The sequence below is a fragment of the Pseudophryne corroboree genome, chromosome 7, assembly GCF_028390025.1.
Source record: "Pseudophryne corroboree isolate aPseCor3 chromosome 7, aPseCor3.hap2, whole genome shotgun sequence".
Taxonomy (NCBI): Eukaryota; Metazoa; Chordata; class Amphibia; order Anura; family Myobatrachidae; genus Pseudophryne; species Pseudophryne corroboree.
The window spans coordinates 292,741,461-292,767,821 of record NC_086450.1 but is presented as its reverse complement, the minus strand read 5'-3'; the positions used below and the strand labels follow the sequence as shown (position 1 = coordinate 292,767,821).

Below are 26,361 nucleotides of genomic sequence, written 5' to 3'. Positions count from 1 at the left end.
AAAGCGGATTACTGAGGCCATAACAACTATGCTGGTGTTAAACGTGTGTCCAGTATCTGCCATTACTGCAGTGGCATTTAGACAGTTGATGGATGTACTGTGTCCCTGGTACCAAATCCAGTCTAGATTTCACTTCACTAGGAAAGCGATTCCCAGATTGTACAGGGACATTAAAAAAGTGTCCTCAGTGTTCTGAAAAATGCGATTGTACCCACTGTTCTCTTAACCACAGATATGTGGACAAGTGGAGCAGGGCAAGCTAAGGACTACATGACTGTGACAGCCCACTAGATGTATTGCCTCCCACAGCAACAACCGCAGCAGTAGCAGCATCTCACAATTGCCAACTCATTCCTAGGCAGGCTACTCTGTGTATCATCGGTTTCCATAAGAGGCACACCACTGACAACCTCTTACGGAAACTGAGGGACATCATCAGACAATGGTTTACCCCATTTAGACTGTCCTGGGTATTTGGGTATATCGGAAAACGCCATCAATATTGTGTGTGCATTACATCTGGGCAAAATCTAGCACGTCCCATGTTTTGCACATACATTTAATTTGGTGATGTAGATTTTTTTTTTTAAATGACAGGAGCGTGTGGGAGATGCTGTCAGTGGCCTAAAAAATTGCGGGCCACTTTCGACATTCAGCCATTGCGTGCCGAACACTGGAGTGCCAGCAAACACTCCTGAACCTGCCCTGCCATCACCTGAAGCGAGAGGTGGTAACGAGGTGGAATTCAACCCTCTATATGCTTCAGAGGATGGAGGAGCAGCCATTCAAGCCTATACATCCACCTACGATATAGGCAAAGGAGGGGTAATGCACCTGACTCAAGTGCAGTGGAGAATCATTTCCGTGTTGTGCAAGGTTTTTCAACCCTTCAAACTTGCCTCACGTGACGGCAGCTCAGACACTGCCAGCTTGAGTCAGGTCATTACCCTCATCAGGCTTTTGCAGAAGCAGCTGGAGAAACTGAAGTAGGAGCTAAGACGGAGCGATTCCGCTAAGTATGTGGGACTTGTGGATGGAGCCCTTCATTCGCTTTGCCAGGATTCAAGGGTGGTCAATATGTTGAAATCAGAGCACTACATTTTGGCCACCGTCCTCGATCCTAGGTTTAAAGCCTACATTGTATTTCTCATTCCAGCAGACACAAGTCTGCAAAGGTGCAAAGACCTGCTGGTGAGAAAATTTTCAACTCAAGCGGAATGTGACCCGTCAACAGCTCCTCCTTCATTTTCTCCTACAACTGGGGCTGCGAGGAAAAAGATAACATTTCCTAGCCCACCCACTGGCAGTGATGCAGGGTAGTCAGGAGCAAGTGTTGACATCTGGTCTGGACTGAAGGACCTGCCAACAAATACTGACATGTCTACTGTCACTGCATTTGATGCTGTCACCATTGAATATCGGTGACAGCATCCAAGTAGGCATGTCAGACAGTGTGTATGTATACTGGCAGGATAAAGAGCCAATTTGGAGGCCCTTGCACAAACTGGCTTTATTTTACCTAAGTTGCCCCCCCTCCAGTGTGTACTCTGAAAGAGTGTTTGGTGCAGTCGGTAACCTTGTCAGCAATTGGAGTAGGACGTTACTTCCACAAAATGTGGAGAAGATGATGTTCATCAAAATGAATTATAAATTCCTCCAGGAAGACCTTTACCAGCAATTGCCTCCAGAAAGTACACAGGGACCTGTGATGGTGGATTCCAGTGGGGACGAATTAATACTCTGTGAGGAGAAGAATGTACACACTGAAAGGGGTGAGGAATCGGAGGATGAGAATGACATCTTGCCTCTGTAGAGCCAGTGTGAGCAAGGAGAGATTAATTGCTTCTTTTTTGGTGGGGGGATTAATTGCTTCTTTTGGGGGGGGGGGCAAACAAACTAATCATTTCAGCCACAGTCATCTGGCAGTCCCTGTCGCTGAAATGATTGGTTTGTTAAAATGTACATGTCCTGTTTATTCAGCATAAGGGTGGGTGGGAGGACCAAAGGACAATTCCATCTCGCTCCTCTTTTTTTTCTTTGCATTATGTTTTTAAAACTGTTTTTAAAACTACCATCATGTCTGCCACTGCAGTGCCACTTCTGGATGTGCCAGGTGTTTGTGCTGCCCACTTGTGTCGCTTAGCTTAGTCATCCAGCGACCTCTGTGCACCTCTTTTTTTTCTTTGCATTATATGCTCTTTGGGGCCTAGTTTTGAAAACTGCCATCCTGTCTGCCACTGCAGTGCCACTCCTAGATGGGCCAGGTGTTTGTGTCACCCACTTGTGTCGCTTAGCTTAGTCATCCAGTGACTTCGGTGCACCTCTTTTACATCTTTGCCATATGTGTTATGAGCCACGGCTGTGGCTCATTCCTGTTTTGCATTTTGGTTATGTATTTTATGTTATACTTCTGTTCATGTTCCCCGTGGGTGTCATGGGGTGTTCGGAGCTCACCCTTAAGGAAAGGGTACTGTTATGAACCACAGGTAGTGGTTCATTCCTATTTTATGTTTATAGTTGTCTTGCAGGCCAGGTTTTCCCGTTGCTCTGGTTTAAGAATACTCTTGTTGCTGCCGGTGGTGAGTCTGTGTAATTGCAGCTTGTTCCCATGTGTTCAGCCTCACCTGTCTGTTGATTGCACCTCTCAGTTGTGCAGCAGGGCAGCTGCACGACATAATTAATTAAGACTCTGTTATATTCTGGCTCAGTGAAATTCACAGACGCTGGTGATATTTCCTGAGTTCCAGACTTCTTGAGTTCTGAGCTAGTCTCTGCCAGTTCCTGAGCTCCTGTCTAGCAGTGTCAGTCTAGCTGCTTCGAGTGTCGGTTCCTGTGTCGATTCCAGTGTCTGATCCCGTGTCCTGCCGTGAAGCATTCCTGTCCAGAAGTCCTGTGGCTTTGTCTGTGTCTGGTCGAATATCTGGCTTCTTGGTGTCCACCGGTCTGTCGTTTGGGATTCTGCCTGTCCTCCAGTTCTGAGAGTCTGTGTCGGCTACATTGGGGGTTCCTGTCCGTTTGCCAGTATTTGTACCAGTTCCGTGAGTAGCGGCTTTGCCGCGTCCGTCGGCCTAGGCCACAGTATTCTTTGGTTATATTTAGTTACTGGTGTTTTGCAGAGGGTTCTGCTTATGCTGTCACCGCCGGTATGCAAAAGTATTGTGTCGGCGTGTGGACAGCATTTCCTTTGTTGTTCTTTTCCTTTGGCGGCGTGCCGCACATACGTTTAGTTTTTAGGTAGTTTATAGCCCCTAGCGTGATTGTTTCAGTTAGAGGTCCCCTTGCTATTACCCTGTCTCAGTTCACGCCTTGTCTCTCTTTAAGACCTGAGGGGGCATCGGAGTTGGGCAGACCTAATCCGCCCTTCAAACGCGGCTGCCATGGGCCCAAGAAACCATAGTCGTTCAGGCGTGAATTGATAACACGGGTAAGACAACGGAGGTAGGTTGCTAGGGGCTATTTCCACACCACACCTTATTCCAGTGTCACGTTCTGGTGCTCAGGACTCACTACGCAACATCTCCCTTTTTCTGAGCACCAGGAACCTAACATTTTGTGCTCTTTGGGGCCTAGTTTTTAAAACTACCATCCTGTCTGCCACTGCAGTGCCACTCTTAGATGGTCCAGTTGTTTGTGCCGTACACTTGTGTCGCTTAGCTTAGTCATCCAGCGACCTCGGTGCAACCCTTTGGCCTAAAACAATATTGTGAGGTGTTCAGAATAGACTGGAAATGAGTGGAAATTAATGATATTGAGGTTAATAATACCATAGGATCAAAATTACCCCCAAATTATGTTTTATCAAAAATCATCCAGATCCAAAACCAAAAACGGAAATGGTGGTTTTGGCAAAACCAATCCAGATCCAAAACACGAGCGGGGATTCAGATCAAAGACCAAAACACGAAAACTGCCCGCCGCACATCTCTATATAATACAAAGGGTACAGATAGTACCTGCATAACAACATTGTACAAACAGTATAGAAAGGAGAATAAATCCCAAAGACTAAAGAGTACAGCCGGTGGTCCAAGTAGTCAGCCCAGGACTCACCGGGCGTACGCTATAAATATATCATAATATGCGCACATTGGAATGTAAGAACAAACAACAATAATAAATAACAAGGAAAAGGTAAAAAACGGAAGGGAAATATGGGAAAAGGGTAAATTACATTTTAACAGCACAATGTTTGAATATCACCCGGCAACATTACTGTATGCTTCCCTGTCACTGCTGTATATTGAAATGGAAGCTGACAGCTGGAGGTATAAGAAATTATAAAAATAAAAAGCTCATGTGAGGGATCCCTGCATTCTGTTTCATGTTTTTACACTTTTCCAAAATCTATTTTTCTTGGTCAGCATTCAGAAACTGATTCTCCAGCTGAGTTGGAAATCACTGGCGTTTTTAGTAAATGACTACTTACAGAGGCCAAATCAGAAAAGCAGTGTGTACTGTGACTGTATGTTTCAGATTCTGTCACTCATTGATTGATAATACTCCATTTCTTGTGCTGATTTGAACTCTATTAGGCAATTGGAGTTAACTTTTGTAAAGCAAGAAATATAGCATAATCCAATGGTAGCACAGGCTGCTAAAAGATTCATCAGCTTCAATTGTGTAAGGGCATCACCCCGGCAGCCACTGAATATATGATATACCTCCCAACAATTTAAAACGCCAAAATGAAGATGAAAAAAATATATATCTTTAGACCAATCAGAAAGACATTTTTTATTTATTTGATAGCCATTCTGAATATTTAGATTTTCTGGGCTAGAGAGTTTACATACTTATTCCTGACAGTGAGTGTTTTCCGAGGGCGCAGCTCAAGGGGCAAGCTGGCAGGGCTGTTTACCAGGGTGTTGCGGCTTGGAGGACGCAGGCGCAACTGCAGTCATCCCGCCGGAGCTGTCTAGTTTGGCGAACAGACACTCATTATCACAGTCATACTGCTAAATTCTTGCCCACCCGCCGCCAGCAGATAACTATCCAGTCCAGAATATTGCAATTTTCTTTCCAAAATACAAGTGTGATGATGACATCATGACATGTGACATTATCGAAGAGGGAGAAGCCATGCCTCATGGCCTGGGGTGCTGCGTCCCCCACTGACTCAGAGTCAGGAGAAGAGCAGCTGAGTCACAGGAGAACAGCAGCTGTTTCAGAACAAGGCTGAATGCTCTTCAGACGCTTAAATCCTGCACAGCCAACACACAGTTTGAAAGGCAGCTCTAACACCTGCTCACACAGGATGCATTACCACCATTTACTACATCAGGACTGCAAGGGTCATTACCATCTATCCAGTGGACCCTTCTGTTTCCACTACACCTCTGTGCACCCCCTCCTCTGTACCCACACTTATTGTCCCTGTCTGTGTTACATGTAAGTCCTCTATGTTACACTTACTGCCTGGCATTTTCAGCTTACTTTCTGGTGATCAGGGCATAAATTACCCTGACAAGCCAGCCCCCAGTTAGCATTACCAAACTGATTCCCACTAACAGCAACTCATTTCTTAATGCTGTATTGCTTCACACCTTGTACTAGCAGCACCTAACATTCCACCCCCAGCTAATACTCAAAAACTTATCCTGGTTCAAATTTGTATGTCTTGTTATCATCACCTTAATAAATTACCATACTGGTTTATATTGTCCTTTGTTTCAATTGTATATTTGTTTCAGAGGCACTAGAGATGAGCGGGTTCGGTTCCTCTGAATCCGAACCCGCCCGAACTTCAGTTTTTTTTACACAGGGCCGAGCGACTCGGATCTTCCCGCCTTGCTCGGTTAACCCGAGCGCGCACGAACGTCATCATCACACTGTCGGATTCTCGCGAGGCTCGGATTCTATCGCGAGACTCGGATTCTATATAAGGAGCCGCGCGTCGCCGCCATTTTCACACGTGCATTGAGATTGATAGGGAGAGGACGTGGCTGGCGTCCTCTCCGTTTATAAATTAAAATAGGAGAGTGAGAGTGAGACACGTTCATTACTATACTTACTGGAGCTTAGGAGGAGTTATTATATTATACTACTAGTGACTGATGACCAGTGACCTGACCACCAGTAAAGTTTTATAATTTATTAATATTTAAATAATAATCCGTTCTGTTCTTGTTCTCTGCCTGAAAAAAACGATACACAGCTTAATTGTGGGGGAGACTGGGGAGCAGTTATAGGTTATAGCAGGAGCCAGGAGTACATATTAAACAGTGCACACTTTTGCTGCCAGAGAGAGACTAGTGCCACTGCCAGTGTGACTGACCACTGTGACCAGTGACCTGACCACACTGACCACCAGTACTATAGTACTATATTTATTGATTGTCTGCCTGAAAAAGTACACTCGTCGTGGACTCGTGTGACTTGTGTGGTATTTTTTTCTTCTTTAAAAAACTCATTCTGCTGACAGACAGTGTCCAGCAGGTCCGTCATTAATATCTGACTGTGCTCACACAGCTTAATTGTGGGGGAGACTGGGGAGCAGTTATAGGTTATAGCAGGAGCCAGGAGTACATATTAAACAGTGCACACTTTTGCTGCCAGAGAGAGACTAGTGCCACTGCCAGTGTGACTGACCACTGTGACCAGTGACCTGACCACACTGACCACCAGTACTATAGTACTATATTTATTGATTGTCTGCCTGAAAAAGTACACTCGTCGTGGACTCGTGTGACTTGTGTGGTGTTTTTTTTCTTCTTTAAAAAACTCATTCTGCTGACAGACAGTGTCCAGCAGGTCCGTCATTAATATCTGACTGTGCTCACACAGCTTAATTGTGGGGGAGACTGGGGAGCAGTTATAGGTTATAGCAGGAGCCAGGAGTACATATTAAACAGTGCACACTTTTGCTGTCAGAGAGAGACTAGTGCCACTGCCAGTGTGACTGACCACTGTGACCAGTGACCTGACCACACTGACCACCAGTACTATAGTACTATATTTATTGATTGTCTGCCTGAAAAAGTACACTCGTCGTGGACTCGTGTGACTTGTGTGGTGTTTTTTTCTTCTTTAAAAAACTCATTCTGCTGACAGACAGTGTCTAGCAGGTCCGTCATTAATATCTGACTGTGCTCACACAGCTTAATTGTGGGGGAGACTGGGGAGCAGTTATAGGTTATAGCAGGAGCCAGGAGTACATATTAAACAGTGCACACTTTTGCTGCCAGAGCGAGACTAGTGCCACTGCCAGTGTGACTGACCACTGTGACCAGTGACCTGACCACACTGACCACCAGTACTATAGTACTATATTTATTGATTGTCTGCCTGAAAAAGTACACTCGTCGTGGACTCGTGTGACTTGTGTGGTGTTTTTTCTTCTTTAAAAAACTCATTCTGCTGACAGACAGTGTCCAGCAGGTCCGTCATTAATATCTGACTGTGCTCACACAGCTTAATTGTGGGGGAGACTGGGGAGCAGTTATAGGTTATAGCAGGAGCCAGGAGTACATATTAAACAGTGCACACTTTTGCTGCCAGAGAGAGACTAGTGCCACTGCCAGTGTGACTGACCACTGTGACCAGTGACCTGACCACACTGACCACCAGTACTATAGTACTATATTTATTGATTGTCTGCCTGAAAAAGTACACTCGTCGTGGACTCGTGTGACTTGTGTGGTGTTTTTTTCTTCTTTAAAAAACTCATTCTGCTGACAGACAGTGTCCAGCAGGTCCGTCATTAATATCTGACTGTGCTCACACAGCTTAATTGTGGGGGAGACTGGGGAGCAGTTATAGGTTATAGCAGGAGCCAGGAGTACATATTAAACAGTGCACACTTTTGCTGCCAGAGAGAGACTAGTGCCACTGCCAGTGTGACTGACCACTGTGACCAGTGACCTGACCACACTGACCACCAGTACTATAGTACTATATTTATTGATTGTCTGCCTGAAAAAGTACACTCGTCGTGGACTCGTGTGACTTGTGTGGTGTTTTTTTCTTCTTTAAAAAACTCATTCTGCTGACAGACAGTGTCCAGCAGGTCCGTCATTAATATCTGACTGTGCTCACACAGCTTAATTGTGGGGGAGACTGGGGAGCAGTTATAGGTTATAGCAGGAGCCAGGAGTACATATTAAACAGTGCACACTTTTGCTGCCAGAGAGAGACTAGTGCCACTGCCAGTGTGACTGACCACTGTGACCAGTGACCTGACCACACTGACCACCAGTACTATAGTACTATATTTATTGATTGTCTGCCTGAAAAAGTACACTCGTCGTGGACTCGTGTGACTTGTGTGGTGTTTTTTTCTTCTTTAAAAAACTCATTCTGCTGACAGACAGTGTCCAGCAGGTCCGTCATTAATATCTGACTGTGCTCACACAGCTTAATTGTGGGGGAGACTGGGGAGCAGTTATAGGTTATAGCAGGAGCCAGGAGTACATATTAAACAGTGCACACTTTTGCTGCCAGAGAGAGACTAGTGCCACTGCCAGTGTGACTGACCACTGTGACCAGTGACCTGACCACACTGACCACCAGTACTATAGTACTATATTTATTGATTGTCTGCCTGAAAAAGTACACTCGTCGTGGACTCGTGTGACTTGTGTGGTGTTTTTTTTTCTTCTTTAAAAAACTCATTCTGCTGACAGACAGTGTCCAGCAGGTCCGTCATTAATATCTGACTGTGCTCACACAGCTTAATTGTGGGGGAGACTGGGGAGCAGTTATAGGTTATAGCAGGAGCCAGGAGTACATATTAAACAGTGCACACTTTTGCTGTCAGAGAGAGACTAGTGCCACTGCCAGTGTGACTGACCACTGTGACCAGTGACCTGACCACACTGACCACCAGTACTATAGTACTATATTTATTGATTGTCTGCCTGAAAAAGTACACTCGTCGTGGACTCGTGTGACTTGTGTGGTGTTTTTTTCTTCTTTAAAAAACTCATTCTGCTGACAGACAGTGTCCAGCAGGTCCGTCATTAATATCTGACTGTGCTCACACAGCTTAATTGTGGGGGAGACTGGGGAGCAGTTATAGGTTATAGCAGGAGCCAGGAGTACATATTAAACAGTGCACACTTTTGCTGCCAGAGAGAGACTAGTGCCACTGCCAGTGTGACTGACCACTGTGACCAGTGACCTGACCACACTGACCACCAGTACTATAGTACTATATTTATTGATTGTCTGCCTGAAAAAGTACACTCGTCGTGGACTCGTGTGACTTGTGTGGTGTTTTTTTCTTCTTTAAAAAACTCATTCTGCTGACAGACAGTGTCCAGCAGGTCCGTCATTAATATCTGACTGTGCTCACACAGCTTAATTGTGGGGGAGACTGGGGAGCAGTTATAGGTTATAGCAGGAGCCAGGAGTACATATTAAACAGTGCACACTTTTGCTGCCAGAGAGAGACTAGTGCCACTGCCAGTGTGACTGACCACTGTGACCAGTGACCTGACCACACTGACCACCAGTACTATAGTACTATATTTATTGATTGTCTGCCTGAAAAAGTACACTCGTCGTGGACTCGTGTGACTTGTGTGGTGTTTTTTTCTTCTTTAAAAAACTCATTCTGCTGACAGACAGTGTCCAGCAGGTCCGTCATTAATATCTGACTGTGCTCACACAGCTTAATTGTGGGGGAGACTGGGGAGCAGTTATAGGTTATAGCAGGAGCCAGGAGTACATATTAAACAGTGCACACTTTTGCTGCCAGAGAGAGACTAGTGCCACTGCCAGTGTGACTGACCACTGTGACCAGTGACCTGACCACACTGACCACCAGTACTATAGTACTATATTTATTGATTGTCTGCCTGAAAAAGTACACTCGTCGTGGACTCGTGTGACTTGTGTGGTGTTTTTTTCTTCTTTAAAAAACTCATTCTGCTGACAGACAGTGTCCAGCAGGTCCGTCATTAATATCTGACTGTGCTCACACAGCTTAATTGTGGGGGAGACTGGGGAGCAGTTATAGGTTATAGCAGGAGCCAGGAGTACATATTAAACAGTGCACACTTTTGCTGCCAGAGAGAGACTAGTGCCACTGCCAGTGTGACTGACCACTGTGACCAGTGACCTGACCACACTGACCACCAGTACTATAGTACTATATTTATTGATTGTCTGCCTGAAAAAGTACACTCGTCGTGGACTCGTGTGACTTGTGTGGTGTTTTTTTCTTCTTTAAAAAACTCATTCTGCTGACAGACAGTGTCCAGCAGGTCCGTCATTAATATCTGACTGTGCTCACACAGCTTAATTGTGGGGGAGACTGGGGAGCAGTTATAGGTTATAGCAGGAGCCAGGAGTACATATTAAACAGTGCACACTTTTGCTGCCAGAGAGAGACTAGTGCCACTGCCAGTGTGACTGACCACTGTGACCAGTGACCTGACCACACTGACCACCAGTACTATAGTACTATATTTATTGATTGTCTGCCTGAAAAAGTACACTCGTCGTGGACTCGTGTGACTTGTGTGGTGTTTTTTTCTTCTTTAAAAAACTCATTCTGCTGACAGACAGTGTCCAGCAGGTCCGTCATTAATATCTGACTGTGCTCACACAGCTTAATTGTGGGGGAGACTGGGGAGCAGTTATAGGTTATAGCAGGAGCCAGGAGTACATATTAAACAGTGCACACTTTTGCTGCCAGAGAGAGACTAGTGCCACTGCCAGTGTGACTGACCACTGTGACCAGTGACCTGACCACACTGACCACCAGTACTATAGTACTATATTTATTGATTGTCTGCCTGAAAAAGTACACTCGTCGTGGACTCGTGTGACTTGTGTGGTGTGTTTTTCTTCTTTAAAAAACTCATTCTGCTGACAGACAGTGTCCAGCAGGTCCGTCATTAATATCTGACTGTGCTCACACAGCTTAATTGTGGGGGAGACTGGGGAGCAGTTATAGGTTATAGCAGGAGCCAGGAGTACATATTAAACAGTGCACACTTTTGCTGCCAGAGAGAGACTAGTGCCACTGCCAGTGTGACTGACCACTGTGACCAGTGACCTGACCACACTGACCACCAGTACTATAGTACTATATTTATTGATTGTCTGCCTGAAAAAGTACACTCGTCGTGGACTCGTGTGACTTGTGTGGTGTTTTTTTCTTCTTTAAAAAACTCATTCTGCTGACAGACAGTGTCCAGCAGGTCCGTCATTAATATCTGACTGTGCTCACACAGCTTAATTGTGGGGGAGACTGGGGAGCAGTTATAGGTTATAGCAGGAGCCAGGAGTACATATTAAACAGTGCACACTTTTGCTGCCAGAGAGAGACTAGTGCCACTGCCAGTGTGACTGACCACTGTGACCAGTGACCTGACCACACTGACCACCAGTACTATAGTACTATATTTATTGATTGTCTGCCTGAAAAAGTACACTCGTCGTGGACTCGTGTGACTTGTGTGGTGTTTTTTTCTTCTTTAAAAAACTCATTCTGCTGACAGACAGTGTCCAGCAGGTCCGTCATTAATATCTGACTGTGCTCACACAGCTTAATTGTGGGGGAGACTGGGGAGCAGTTATAGGTTATAGCAGGAGCCAGGAGTACATATTAAACAGTGCACACTTTTGCTGCCAGAGAGAGACTAGTGCCACTGCCAGTGTGACTGACCACTGTGACCAGTGACCTGACCACACTGACCACCAGTACTATAGTACTATATTTATTGATTGTCTGCCTGAAAAAGTACACTCGTCGTGGACTCGTGTGACTTGTGTGGTGTTTTTTTCTTCTTTAAAAAACTCATTCTGCTGACAGACAGTGTCCAGCAGGTCCGTCATTAATATCTGACTGTGCTCACACAGCTTAATTGTGGGGGAGACTGGGGAGCAGTTATAGGTTATAGCAGGAGCCAGGAGTACATATTAAACAGTGCACACTTTTGCTGCCAGAGCGAGACTAGTGCCACTGCCAGTGTGACTGACCACTGTGACCAGTGACCTGACCACACTGACCACCAGTACTATAGTACTATATTTATTGATTGTCTGCCTGAAAAAGTACACTCGTCGTGGACTCGTGTGACTTGTGTGGTGTTTTTTTCTTCTATAAAAAACTCATTCTGCTGACAGACAGTGTCCAGCAGGTCCGTCATTATATAATATTATATACCTGTCCGGCTGCAGTAGTGATATATTTTTTATATCATTATTTATCATCCAGTCTATACTAGCAGCAGACACAGTACGGTAGTTCACGGCTGTAGCTACCTCTGTGTCGGCACTCGGATGTCCATCCATAATTGTATACCACCTACCCGTGGTTTTTTTTTCTTTCTTCTTTATACATACTACATCTCATTATCAACCAGTCTATATTAGCAGCTAGTATCTAGCTAGTATTATTAGCTAGTACTATTATTATTAGCTAGTATTAGTACTAGTATTATTAGCTAGTACTAGTATCCATCCATCTCCATTGTTTACATGAGGTGCCTTTTAGTTGTGCCTATTAAAATATGGAGAACAAAAATGTTGAGGTTCCAAAATTAGGGAAAGATCAAGATCCACTTCCACCTCGTGCTGAAGCTGCTGCCACTAGTCATGGCCGAGACGATGAAATGCCAGCAACGTCGTCTGCCAAGGACGATGCCCAATGGCATAGTACAGAGCATGTCAAATCCAAAACACCAAATATCAGTAAAAAAAGGACTCCAAAACCTAAAATAAAATTGTCGGAAGAGAAGCGTAAACTTGCCAATATGCCATTTACCACACGGAGTGGCAAGGAACGGCTGAGGCCCTGGCCTATGTTCATGGCTAGTGGTTCAGCTTCACATGAGGATGGAAGCACTCAGCCTCCCGCTAGAAAAATGAAAAGACTCAAGCTGGCAAAAGCAGTAGCACCGCAAAGAACTGTGCGTTCTTCGAAATCCCAAATCCACAAGGAGAGTCCAATTGTGTCGGTTGCGATGCCTGACCTTCCCAACACTGGACGTGAAGAGCATGCGCCTTCCACCATTTGCACGCCCCCTGCAAGTGCTGGAAGGAGCACCCGCAGTCCAGTTCCTGATAGTCAGATTGAAGATGTCAGTGTTGAAGTACACCAGGATGAGGAGGATATGGGTGTTGCTGGCGCTGGGGAGGAAATTGACCAGGAGGATTCTGATGGTGAGGTGGTTTGTTTAAGTCAGGCACCCGGGGAGACACCTGTTGTCCGTGGGAGGAATATGGCCGTTGACATGCCTGGTGAAAAATACCAAAAAAATCAGCTCTTCGGTGTGGAGGTATTTCAACAGAAATGCGGACAACAGGTGTCAAGCCGTGTGTTGCCTTTGTCAAGCTGTAATAAGTAGGGGTAAGGACGTTAACCACCTCGGAACATCCTCCCTTATACGTCACCTGCAGCGCATTCATAATAAGTCAGTGACAAGTTCAAAAACTTTGGGTGACAGCGGACGCAGTCCACTGACCAGTAAATCCCTTCCTCTTGTAACCAAGCTCCCGCAAACCACCCCACCAACTCCCTCAGTGTCAATTTCCTCCTTCCCCAGGAATGCCAATAGTCCTGCAGGCCATGTCACTGGCAATTCTGATGATTCCTCTCCTGCCTGGGATTCCTCCGATGCATCCTTGCGTGTAACGCCTACTGCTGCTGGCGCTGCTGTTGTTGCTGCTGGGAGTCGATGGTCATCCCAGAGGGGAAGTCGTAAGCCCACTTGTACTACTTCCAGTAAGCAATTGACTGTTCAACAGTCCTTTGCGAGGAAGATGAAATATCACAGCAGTCATCCTACTGCAAAGCGGATAACTGAGGCCTTGGCATCCTGGGTGGTGAGAAACGTGGTTCCGGTATCCATCATTACTGCAGAGCCAACTAGAGACTTGTTGGAGGTACTGTGTCCCCGGTACCAAATACCATCTAGGTTCCATTTCTCTAGGCAGGCGATACCGAAAATGTACACAGACCTCAGAAAAAGAGTCACCAGTGTCCTAAAAAATGCAGCTGTACCCAATGTCCACTTAACCACGGACATGTGGACAAGTGGAGCAGGGCAGGGTCAGGACTATATGACTGTGACAGCCCACTGGGTAGATGTATGGACTCCCGCCGCAAGAACAGCAGCAGCGGCACCAGTAGCAGGATCTCGCAAACGCCAACTCTTTCCTAGGCAGGCTACGCTTTGTATCACCGGTTTCCAGAATACGCACACAGCTGAAAACCTCTTACGGCAACTGAGGAAGATCATCGCGGAATGGCTTACCCCAATTGGACTCTCCTGTGGATTTGTGGCATCGGACAACGCCAGCAATATTGTGTGTGCATTAAATATGGGCAAATTCCAGCACGTCCCATGTTTTGCACATACCTTGAATTTGGTGGTGCAGAATTTTTTTAAAAACGACAGGGGCGTGCAAGAGATGCTGTCGGTGGCCAGAAGAATTGCGGGACACTTTCGGCGTACAGGCACCACGTACAGAAGACTGGAGCAACACCAAAAACGCCTGAACCTGCCCTGCCATCATCTGAAGCAAGAAGTGGTAACGAGGTGGAATTCAACCCTCTATATGCTTCAGAGGTTGGAGGAGCAGCAAAAGGCCATTCAAGCCTATACATCTGACCACGATATAGGAGGTGGAATGCACCTGTCTCAAGCGCAGTGGAGAATGATTTCAACGTTGTGCAAGGTTCTGATGCCCTTTGAACTTGCCACACGTGAAGTCAGTTCAGACACTGCCAGCCTGAGTCAGGTCATTCCCCTCATCAGGCTTTTGCAGAAGAAGCTGGAGACATTGAAGGAGGAGCTAACACGGAGCGATTCCGCTAGGCATGTGGGATTTGTGGATGGAGCCCTTAATTCGCTTAACCAGGATTCACGGGTGGTCAATCTGTTGAAATCAGAACACTACATTTTGGCCACCGTGCTCGATCCTAGATTTAAAACCTACCTTGGATCTCTCTTTCCGGCAGACACAAGTCTGCTGGGGTTGAAAGACCTGCTGGTGAGAAAATTGTCAAGTCAAGCGGAACGCGACCTGTCAACATCTCCTCCTTCACATTCTCCCGCAACTGGGGGTGCGAGGAAAAGGCTCAGAATTCCGAGCCCACCCGCTGGCGGTGATGCAGGGCAGTCTGGAGCGACTGCTGATGCTGACATCTGGTCCGGACTGAAGGACCTGACAACAATTACGGACATGTCGTCTACTGTCACTGCATATGATTCTCTCACCATTGAAAGAATGGTGGAGGATTATATGAGTGACCGCATCCAAGTAGGCACGTCACACAGTCCGTACTTATACTGGCAGGAAAAAGAGGCAATTTGGAGGCCCTTGCACAAACTGGCTTTATTCTACCTAAGTTGCCCTCCCACAAGTGTGTACTCCGAAAGAGTGTTTAGTGCCGCCGCTCACCTTGTCAGCAATCGGCGTACGAGGTTACATCCAGAAAATGTGGAGAAGATGATGTTCATTAAAATGAATTATAATCAATTCCTCCGCGGAGACATTGACCAGCAGCAATTGCCTCCACAAAGTACACAGGGAGCTGAGATGGTGGATTCCAGTGGGGACGAATTGATAATCTGTGAGGAGGGGGATGTACACAGTGATATATCGGAGGATGATGATGAGGTGGACATCTTGCCTCTGTAGAGCCAGTTTGTGCAAGGAGAGATTAATTGCTTCTTTTTTGGTGGGGGTCCAAACCAACCCGTCATATCAGTCACAGTCGTGTGGCAGACCCTGTCACTGAAATGATGGGTTGGTTAAAGTGTGCATGTCCTGTTTATACAACATAAGGGTGGGTGGGAGGGCCCAAGGACAATTCCATCTTGCACCTCTTTTTTCTTTAATTTTTCTTTGCGTCATGTGCTGTTTGGGGAGGGTTTTTTGGAAGGGACATCCTGCGTGACACTGCAGTGCCACTCCTAGATGGGCCCGGTGTTTGTGTCGGCCACTAGGGTCGCTTATCTTACTCACACAGTCAGCTACCTCATTGCGCCTCTTTTTTTCTTTGCGTCATGTGCTGTTTGGGGAGGGTTTTTTGGAAGGGACATCCTGCGTGACACTGCAGTGCCACTCCTAGATGGGCCCGGTGTTTGTGTCGGCCACTAGGGTCGCTTATCTTACTCACACAGTCAGCTACCTCATTGCGCCTCTTTTTTTCTTTGCGTCATGTGCTGTTTGGGGAGGGTTTTTTGGTAGGGACATCCTGCGTGACACTGCAGTGCCACTCCTAGATGGGCCCGGTGTTTGTGTCGGCCACTAGGGTCGCTTATCTTACTCACACAGTCAGCTACCTCATTGCGCCTCTTTTTTTCTTTGCGTCATGTGCTGTTTGGGGAGGGTTTTTTGGAAGGGACATCCTGCGTGACACTGCAGTGCCACTCCTAGATGGGCCAGGTGTTTGTGTCGGCCACTAGGGTCGCCCAGCTTAGTCATCCAGCGACCTAGGTGCAAATTTTAGGACTAAAAATAATATTGTGAGGTGTGAGGTATTCAGAATAGACTGAAAATGAGTGTAAATTATGGTTTTTGAGGTTAATAATACTTTGGGATCAAAATGACCCCCAAATTCTATGATTTAAGCTGTTTTTTAGTGTTTTTAAAAAAAAAACACCCGAATCCAAAACACACCCGAATCCGACAAAAAAAATTTGGTGAGGTTTTGCCAAAACGCGTTCGAACCCAAAACACGGCCGCGGAACCGAACCCAAAACCAAAACACAAAACCCGAAAAATTTCCGGCGCTCATCTCTAAGAGGCACTAGTTTGGTACATTTGTCCACAACTGGTGGAAAACTGCATATCACATTACACGATTACGTGAGATATGTCAATTATTATTATTATTTTTATTTATTTTTTGGAGGGGGAAGGGGGGTGGCAGGCTCCAAAGGAAAGGAAGGCCTAGAACCAGCACTGCCTGTAACCCGATACTTGCTAATTTTTTCATTTTCACTCAGGAGTTCGGCTGTGGAAGGTCCAATAGGATAGTGCAGGAGGTACAGCAGGTGGGGGAGCTAAGATGAGATTCAGGAGAGAGGCCTAGAGTCCTGGGAGTTAGGGAGAATGTAAACCAATAAATCTAGAGTCTCCCAGACATTCTAGGAGACTAGGCAAATATACACATCCCAGTAATCAGAATTGCAGAAGTATTTGTCCATGGCATGAAAACACATGGTGCTTCCTAGGTTTTGTCATGCTCGGAGTAAGTTGGGGTTCCGACAACCGAGTTTTGGCTGAAGGGACAGCTACCTGTGAGGAGAGTAAACGGGGTGGCTGAATGTAATTCCTTCTCATGGGGTGGAAAACAAACTAAGTTTTAACGTTGGCCCGAGGGCGTAAAGAAAAGGAGGACTTCGTAGGAAGATAACTGTAGTTTTAATGAATAATGAGGCTGTACACGAATATTGGAGCAATTGAAGAAACTGGAAGAATTAGAGTCTATGGTTAAATGACTTGAAGAGTGAAGCTGAAGAACTCTGGTAAAGAAGAACTGAAGACTGTGTTTTATGATTAAAAGACGAGGCTGAAGAACTTGGACTTTGAAGAAATGAAGACTGGTTTGTGATTGAAAGACGAGGCTGAAGAACTTGGACTTTGAAGAAATGAAGACGTGGTTGATGATTGAAAGACGAGGCTGAACAACTTGGACATTGAAGAAATGAAGACGTCTGCGGGAACCACTGTTAGCACCTGGAGCTCCTTTACGACCTGGGACCCCGTGAGCGCTTCCACGAGTGGCAACAGACTTAGACAGTAGGACCGCAGCAGCGTTTAGGTAACCGATGGATGAGAGCAACCAGGACCAGGGAACCAGAAGTAACCTGGGAGCACAGAGCTGGAGAACCTTTCACAAGGAGGTAACTTGAAGCACTGGCACTCTCCCTCTGAGCCAGCCCCCTTTTGTAAGGGGAGAACACACAGGATTGGCTGGACACAGATTGGGAACTTCATTGGTAATGCTCTGGTCTCCAACATGGCTGCCCCCAGCACAGGAGACATACTTAGCTGTTAGCACACAGCTTTAGCCAGCTTCTGTCTCTGACACACTATACTGTGTCACAACTAGAGGACCTTACCGCAGCGATCCCTCTCCAGACCCTCGGCCCCTGGCCCTTGGCAGCTGCACTTCCGTCCAGAAGGACCCGCCGCCAGCAGCTTCCTGCCGCCGCAGCCGCGCCAACCAGAGGGACAGTAACCCGCAGGAGCACCCGCCATAGGTAAGGCTGACAGGTTTTTGTTCCTTATCAGCATTGCTTTGTGGCCATATCATGCAACCCACTGAGAACCTTTGCAATCTGATGGACAACTATACAATAGATAGCACCAATCCTTGTGTATCAATGTCTATTTCCCTATAGATTTTAAGCTTGTGAGCAAGGCCCTGCTACCTCTATGACTGTTTGTTATTACCAAGTTTTGTTTTATCACTGTTTCTATTTGTAAAAAGCTGCACTATATAAGAAACTGTTACTAAATAAATAATATATAAAAGCATCTAGGGATGGCCATCAGTGGGTTAACCATTGACAGTCACCATCCATGATACCACTGGGGTTAACCTCAATGGTATAAAAACAACGAAAGTTGAACCATCCCTGCTCTATTATTCCCCGGGCATCAGGCCAATCAGAGCTGGGGATGGGGCTTTGCCAGTGTATTGGGAGTAGAGCCAGGCTACAAGTCCCGGGACCAAGTAGGAAACAAAAAAAACATCACGGGGCTCTGTACCATCATTGATGGAGAACCGTAGATCTCCAACATCAATGGAAAAACCATCCACCATCGATAGTCAATGGCCAGCGATAAAGCATCTGTGTTAAATGTAAAGGTTTTGTGTTTTGAGACATACTGTACTTTCCTATGTAATTATTTTCTACCCTTAAAAAAAAGAGATTAGTTAGGTCTTTTCTCCACTCAGACATGGCTTAAAACTGGTGTAGTAGGGTATGCCGGCGGCCGGGCTCCCGGCGACCAGCATACCGGCGTCGGAAACCCGACCGCTGGCATACTGACAGTGCAGCGAGTGCAAATGAGCCCCTTGTGGTCTTGCTGCGTTCGCCACGCTGTGGGCACGGTGGCGCACTAAGCGCGCCACGCTATCTATTCTCCCTCCATGGGGGTCGTGGACCCCCAAGAGGGAGAAAAAGTGTCGGTATGCCGGCTGCCGGAATTCCGGCGCCGGTACACTGTGCGCCTGGATCCCGACAGCCGGCAAACTGAAGACCACCCCTTAAAACATGTGTTATATAATATCTTATGGATATAATGGATATATCTTTTGGATATCTGCACAAGATTTGCGTCTCTCATCCACACGTATTACACTCAAAATTACAGGACTTTATCCGACTTCACCCACTCTGTGGAATGCCCTCCCACGCACAATAAGAATAACCTCTAGTCTCCAAACCTTAAATGTTCCCTGAAAACTCACCTCTTCAGACAACCTATCAAATTCTAGACCCACCCACATAACCTTCAATGCTTCCCCATCTAATACCCTCCTCTGTGTACAGAACACATAACCTCACATATTTTGTCTTTCTTTGCTCTCACACCCTCCTGACCCTTGGCCAACATTGCTGGGTGATCATATCATACAACCCATTAAGAACCTAGCAATCTCGTGGATCATTATGCAATAGGTAGCATCTATCCTTGTGTATCAATGCCTATTTCCGTATAGATTGTAAGCTTGGGAGCAGGGCCCTCCTACCTCTGTGTCTGTCTGTTTTTGACCAGTTTGTTCTATTACTGTTGTTCTAATTGTAAAGCGCAACGGAATATGCTGCGCTATATAAGAAACTGTTAATAAATAAATACATAATGGATAGTAGAAAGGCAAGAGCAACAGAAAAAAGGGCCTAACTTATTGCCATTTCAATTATTATGAACATAGTATGTGAGGTTGGCAGCCAAATTGCTGAAGAATACGTTTTGTAGAAACTAGTAGGTCACTATAACACCAGAATGTCCTGTAAATCATGAGCTATTATTAATTATTATTATTATAATTATTATTAATAATAATATTATTTTTATTACCTACCGGTAAATCCTTTTCTCGTAGTCCGTAGAGGATGCTGGGGTCCACATTAGTACCATGGAGTATAGATGGGTCCCTTGGGAGACATGGGCACTTTAAGAGTTTAATAGTGTGGGCTGGCTCCTCCCTCTATGCCCCTCATACCAGACTCAGTCTAGAAACTGTGTCCGAGGAGACGGACATACTTCGAGAGAAGGAAATACATAGATAGTGGTGAGATTCACACCAGCTCCCACATAACAACAGAAATCCAAGCTAACCAGCTTGAAACAAATCAGCAACGGCTGAACAACAGTACTTAACCAAGTAACAACGCAGTACTTAACCAAGTAACAACGCAGTACTTAACTAAGTAACAAATGCAGTATCCTCTACAGACTACGAGAAAAGGATTTACTGGTAGGTAATTAAAATCCTATTTTCTCTTAAGTCCTAGAGGATGCTGGGGTCCACATTAGTACCATGGGGATGTATAAAAGTACATATACAAGCGCTGTTTTTGTGTATGGCACCTGAAAAAAAGAAGGTTGGTTAGTGGTAATGTTTACAGCTCCTTTTGGAGCTCTTTTGCGGTGACCAGTTTGTAAAGGAACAGCCTAACTTTCCCTACCTTGCTCCCGGCCACGGGATTCCTCAGCCAGGTGGAGCCCGGCTGTCCGTGGCGTGTTGTTATGTCAGCGTCTCCCCGCCGCTGTGTCCAGCGGTGAGAGACGTGGAGCTGGGTGGTGAGAGCGATGCGAGTGGGTGACCACTAACCAACCTTCTTTTTTTCAGGTGCCATACACAAATATAGCGCTTGTATATGTACTTTTATATTTCCCCCCTTTTTTCAACAAGCAGCTCAATCACAGCGCAGAAAACATTTTTTCTTTACCATGGGGATGTACCAAAGCTCCCAGTATGGGAGGGAGAGCACGGAGGCTCCATCAGAGCAGATTGATCAAACTGAAGGTCTTCAGAGGCCAAAGTATCGAACTTGTAGAACTTAGCAAACGTGTTCGATCCTGACCAAGTAGCCGCTCGGCAAAGTTGTTAAGCCGAGAAACCCCTGGCAGCCGCCCAGGAAGAACCCACTTTATGAGTAGAGTGGGCCTTAACGGATTTTGGACACGGCAAGCCTGCCATAGAATAAGCATGCTGGATAGTACACCTGATCCAGCGAGAAATCGTCTGCTTAGAAGCAGGCCACCCAACCTTTTTGGGATCATAAAGGACAAACAGAGCGTCTGACTTTCTGTGACAAGTAGTTCTCTTCACATAAATCTTCAAAGCCCTTACAACATCCAAGGATTTTGAAGTAATTGAGGAGTCAGTAGCCACTGGCACCACAATAGGTTGGTTGATATTAAAAGCCAACACAACCTTTGGAAGAAATTACTGACACGTCCTGAGCTCAGCTCTATCTACATGGAAAATCAAGTAGGGGCTCTTGCAGGACAATGCCACCAATTCCGACACACGTCTAGCAGATGCTAATGCCAATAGTGTGACCGCCTTCCAAGTAAGGAACTTGACATCAACCTCCTGTAAAGGTTCGAACCAATCCGACAGCAGGAACTGCAGCACCACATTAAGATCCCAAGGTGCCGTAGGAGGCACAAAGGGAGGCTGGATGTGCAGAACCCCTTTCAAGAAAGTCTGAACCTCAGGGAGGGCAGCCAATTGTTTCTGGAAGAAAATGGACAAGGCCAAAATCTGCACTTTTATTGAGCCCAACCTCAGGCCCACATCCACACCTGCTTGCAGAAAGAGGAGAAACCGCCCTAGTTGAAACTCCACCATAGGAAACTTCTTGGATTCACACCAAGACACATACTTTTTCAAATTCGATGGTAATGTTTAGACGTTACTCCTTTCCTAGCCTGTATCAGGGTAGCAATAACCGTGTTCGGAATGCCCTTCCGAGCTAAAATCTGGCCTTCAACCTCCATGCCATCAAACGTAGCCGTGGTAAGTCTTGATAAGCAAATGGCCCCTGTTGCAGAAGGTCCTCTCGAAGAGGAAGAGGCCTCGGCTCTTCCAACAGTATAGCTTCTTGGCCTTTTGGCTAAGATCAAGTGTAGTATCTGCTCGAGGGAAACACAGGGTGGAGTATCTGTTCTTACACTAGGAGCGTGAGAGGTTCCTAGATGTGGAATGGAGAAACACCTTGTGGAGTACCAGGCTGGGGTGTGGCAAGGCCCCTGGTTGAGAGTGGAGAAAAACTGGGCTGAGTATTCCTACCTCGTATGGGATTGTGGAACCCTTACGTTGCTTAGGAACAGCCTGGTCTAGTATCCACTCTCATACTGGGGGTTGACCCTGGCTGAGCAGGTATGAAACTTGGTCTGGCTGAGAGACGGAGAGAGGCTCGAAGCTCGAGGTGACATGTGCCCTTAGGGTGAGAATCCTAAGGGTGCCTTAATTTGCACTGGTGCGGGACGCCTATGCACTTTGAGAGCACTAGCACAGTCACACCCCAACTTCTGGCGCACTTTATCCTTTGCCCTGGCCTTTTGGCTAGGGCAAGGACAATTTTTTATACCCCCTCCTCGGCCTTCTGGCTGGGGCTTATTTATTTATATACGCACAGCACTTATTTTTGTTTAGTTTGTCACGTACACGTTTTTCGTTTTGGGGTTTAGGTGAGACCCTTATGGGCCACCCACTCTCCTACGTTGCTGAGGTCCTCTCCACGGGGGGAGGACCAGACGCAGTTTTCGGTCCCTAGGGGGAAGCTTCGGCCAACCCTGGGGACACACGAGGGTCCCTCTGCGCTTCGGCAAGGGGGGACCCACAGTCCCTTTTTCCCCTCAGTAGGCCTTTTGGCTCTGAGGGGTAGGGGAGTAACGGGGCCCTTCTCCTTTGGGAGAGGGTCCAAGTACCTATGCCCCCAGCACGTTTGGCACAAACACTGGGTGATGGAGCACCGCACCTCGGGCTTCAAGTAAAAAAAATAAATAAATCAGTAATGTGTAAAACATCCCTAATAGCCTCAATCATAAGTTGCAACCCTTTAGCAAGGGATGCATCTCCCCCCCCCCCCCTGCATATCCCCATCACCGTCCCCTGTATCAGAGTCGGTATCCGTGTCAACTTGCATTTTCTGGGCAAGAGCACGCTTCTTAAGGTAATTAATTGGGGTCCTTGAAGAGGTAGTGGAAGCTGAATATGACAAAACCTCAACAGACTTTTTCAAAACCTGTGTTTCAGTCTCATTTTGAGCTATCCGAGATGAAATCTGGGATATCATTCCCCTAATAGAATCCACCCATGGGGGTTCAGATTCAGAAAGCTGAGACAGTATATTACTGTCCTGAGTACAAGGAATAGACTCTTCTGGAGAAGATACACACTCTGCAGCACAGGATACAGAGGGGCAGATGTATTAACCTGAAGAAGGCATAAGGAAGTGAAAAACCAGTGATATGTGCAAGGTAATAAAGGCACCAGCCAATCAGCATCTAACTGTTAATTTACATATTGGAGCTGATTGGCCGGTGCCTTTATCACCTTGCACATATCACTGGTTTATCACTTCCTTATGCCTTCTCCTTGTTATTACATCTGCCCCTCTGGTTCTCTTAGTCATGTTTATGTGAGCTATACAAACACACACACAGGAAAATGTCAGACACAGTTTCCCCGAGAGTACCTTCAGAGAGACACAGAGTATAAGGAGCCAGCCACACAGCGCCCCAGTAGGCAGTTTATACAGTAAACAGCCGTCACTTCCTGAATAACCTTAATAGATTAAACAGTTAATATCTCACTCCCCTCCCCCATCAATAACACCCTGGTACTGCAGAGGTATGCTCGAGTTATGGGGAGGGCAGCGCTCCCTGTCAGCGTCTCTTCACTGTGATCTGCAGGGAGAAAATGGTGCTGGTGAGTGCTGGATCCGCTCTGAGGAAGAAGCTCTGCCCCGTGTAATGGCGCGTCTTCCCGCACTTAGAGATAATACTGGACTGAGGCAGCAAACAGTGGGTTAGACCTTCTAAGCTATACTTGACCAGTATAGGGTATTGCGCTGGCCCAGGGCGCCCCTCACAGCGCCGCACTACAGTACTGCTGAGCCCTCTGGAGCGCAGCCTGTCAGAGCTGCGCTCCTGCCCTTGTGCCGCTATTTCCTGCCGGTGACCCGCTTACCGGGACACCGGCGTCATACTCACCACTCCATCTTCTGGCTCTGTTAGGGGGTGGCGGGCGTGCTGCAGGAGTGACCGGGCGCCTCATGGGCTAGCGATCAGCACCCTCAGGAGCTCAGCGGAGATAGAGAACCATTAACCTCTAGGGTTGGTTCCTACTCCCCCCCTAAGTCCCACGAAGCAAGAAAGGTTGTTGCCAACAACCTACCTGTATCTAACACTTTTTTTAAATTAATAAAACTAGAAAAACTCCTCGGAGCTCCCCTAGCTATGACCGGCTCCACCGGGCACATTTTCTAAACTGAGTCTAGTAGGAGAGGAATAGAGGGAGGAGCCAGCCCACACTTTTAAACTGTTAAAGTGCCCATGGCTCCCAAGGGACCCATCTATACCCCGTGGTACTAATGTGGACCCCAGCATCCTGTAGGATGTAAGAGAAATTATGATTATTATTATTATTATTATTATTATTATTATTATTACTTTGCACAGTGCTGAGCAGTTGGGAAAACAGGACATTAATAAAACAGAATCATACAAGGCAAAATAAATAAATGCAAAGTGCTATAAACAGGTGGATTTTACAGAGAGTGTCTAAATATTAACCACTTAACTGACGATTTTTCCCTCCAAAACTGTTAATAACATTGTTTTTTAAAATTTAATTTATTTAATAAAGTTTAAAAAGTATTTTTTAAAATATTGGAACATTATATTATGCACATCTGCAGAATGGATCCCCTCATCAAAAACGGGAGGACAGGGTGGGACGGCGCAGTCGCATGAGATCTGACCATGCCAGTTGAAGTGGTTAAAGACTGCGGGAGAGTCTTGTCAGTCTAGTAAGGAATTGATAAGCATGTAGTGGCACAGGAGAATTCTTGTAGGGAGTAGTGAGAGGTGGTTACCTGAAATGAGGTGAGGCACTGATCAGAGGTATGTCTAACAGGGCAAGAGGGAGAATATTTGAGACTAAGCCCCATTTTTGCCCGAGTTGGCAAACACGGGAGTCTTTGGCCATTTTTCAAAACTTGGAAATTTACCAAAGACCAAACACAGGAGTGTTAGGTGAAATAGAAACTTCAAACACGGGTGAACAGGGACAAAAGACTAAATACACCATCGGCCAAACTTGGATGTAATTTCTAAAATTAGTGATGTGCACTGGACATTTTTCGGGTTTTGTGTTTTGGTTTTGGATTCAGTTCCGCGGCCGTGTTTTGGATTCGGACGCGTTTTGGCAAAACCTCACCGAAATTTTTTGTCGGATTCGGGTGTGTTTTGGATTCGGGTGTTTTTTTCAAAAAACCCTAAAAAACAGCTTAAATCATAGAATTTGGGAGTCATTTTGATCCTATAGTATTATTAACCTCAATTACCATAATTTCCACTCATTTCCAGTCTATTCTGAACACCTCACACCTCACAATATGATTTTTAGTCCTACAATTTGCACCGAGGTCGCTGGATGGCTAAGCTAAGCGACACAAGTGGCCGACACAAACACCTGGCCCATCTAGGAGTGGCACTGCAGTGTCAATCAAGACATGATGGCACTTCAAAAACATTGTCCCCAAACAGCACATGATGCAAAGAAAAAAAGAGGCGCACCAAGGTGGCTGTGTGACTAAGCTAAGCGACACAAGTGGCCGACACAAACACCTGGCCCATCTAGGAGTGGCACTGCAGTGTCAATCAAGACAGGATGGCACTTCAAAAAAATAGTCCCCAAACAGCACATGATGCAAAGAAAAAAAGAGGCGCACCACAGGTATAGAATGTAGATGGATAGTATACTTAATGAATGACGACACAGAGGTAGGTACAGCAGTGGCCTACCGTACTGCTATATATAGTATACTGGTGGTCACTGTGTCAGCAAACTGCAAAACTAAAATGCACCACAGATATAGAATGTAGATGGATAGTATACTTAATGAATGACGACACAGAGGTAGGTACAGCAGTGGCCTACCGTACTGCTATATATAGTATACTGGTGGTCACTGTGTCAGCAAACTGCAAAACTAAAATGCACCACAGGTATATAATGTAGATGGATAGTATACTTAATGAATGACGACACAGAGGTAGGTACAGCAGTGGCCTACAGTACTGCTATATATAGTATACTGGTGGTCACTGTGTCAGCAAACTGCAAAACTAAAATACACCACAGGTATAGAATGTAGATGGATAGTATACTTAATGAATGATGACACAGAGGTAGGTACA

The 26,361-nt window shown here is 46.0% G+C and overlaps 1 pseudogene; it reads left to right on the top strand.

The window, feature by feature from the left end:
* The first annotated feature begins 22,026 nt into the window (after positions 1-22,026).
* On the top strand, positions 22,027-22,150 carry LOC134946707 (U2 spliceosomal RNA; annotated as a pseudogene).
* Positions 22,151-26,361: the final 4,211 nt, after the last annotated feature.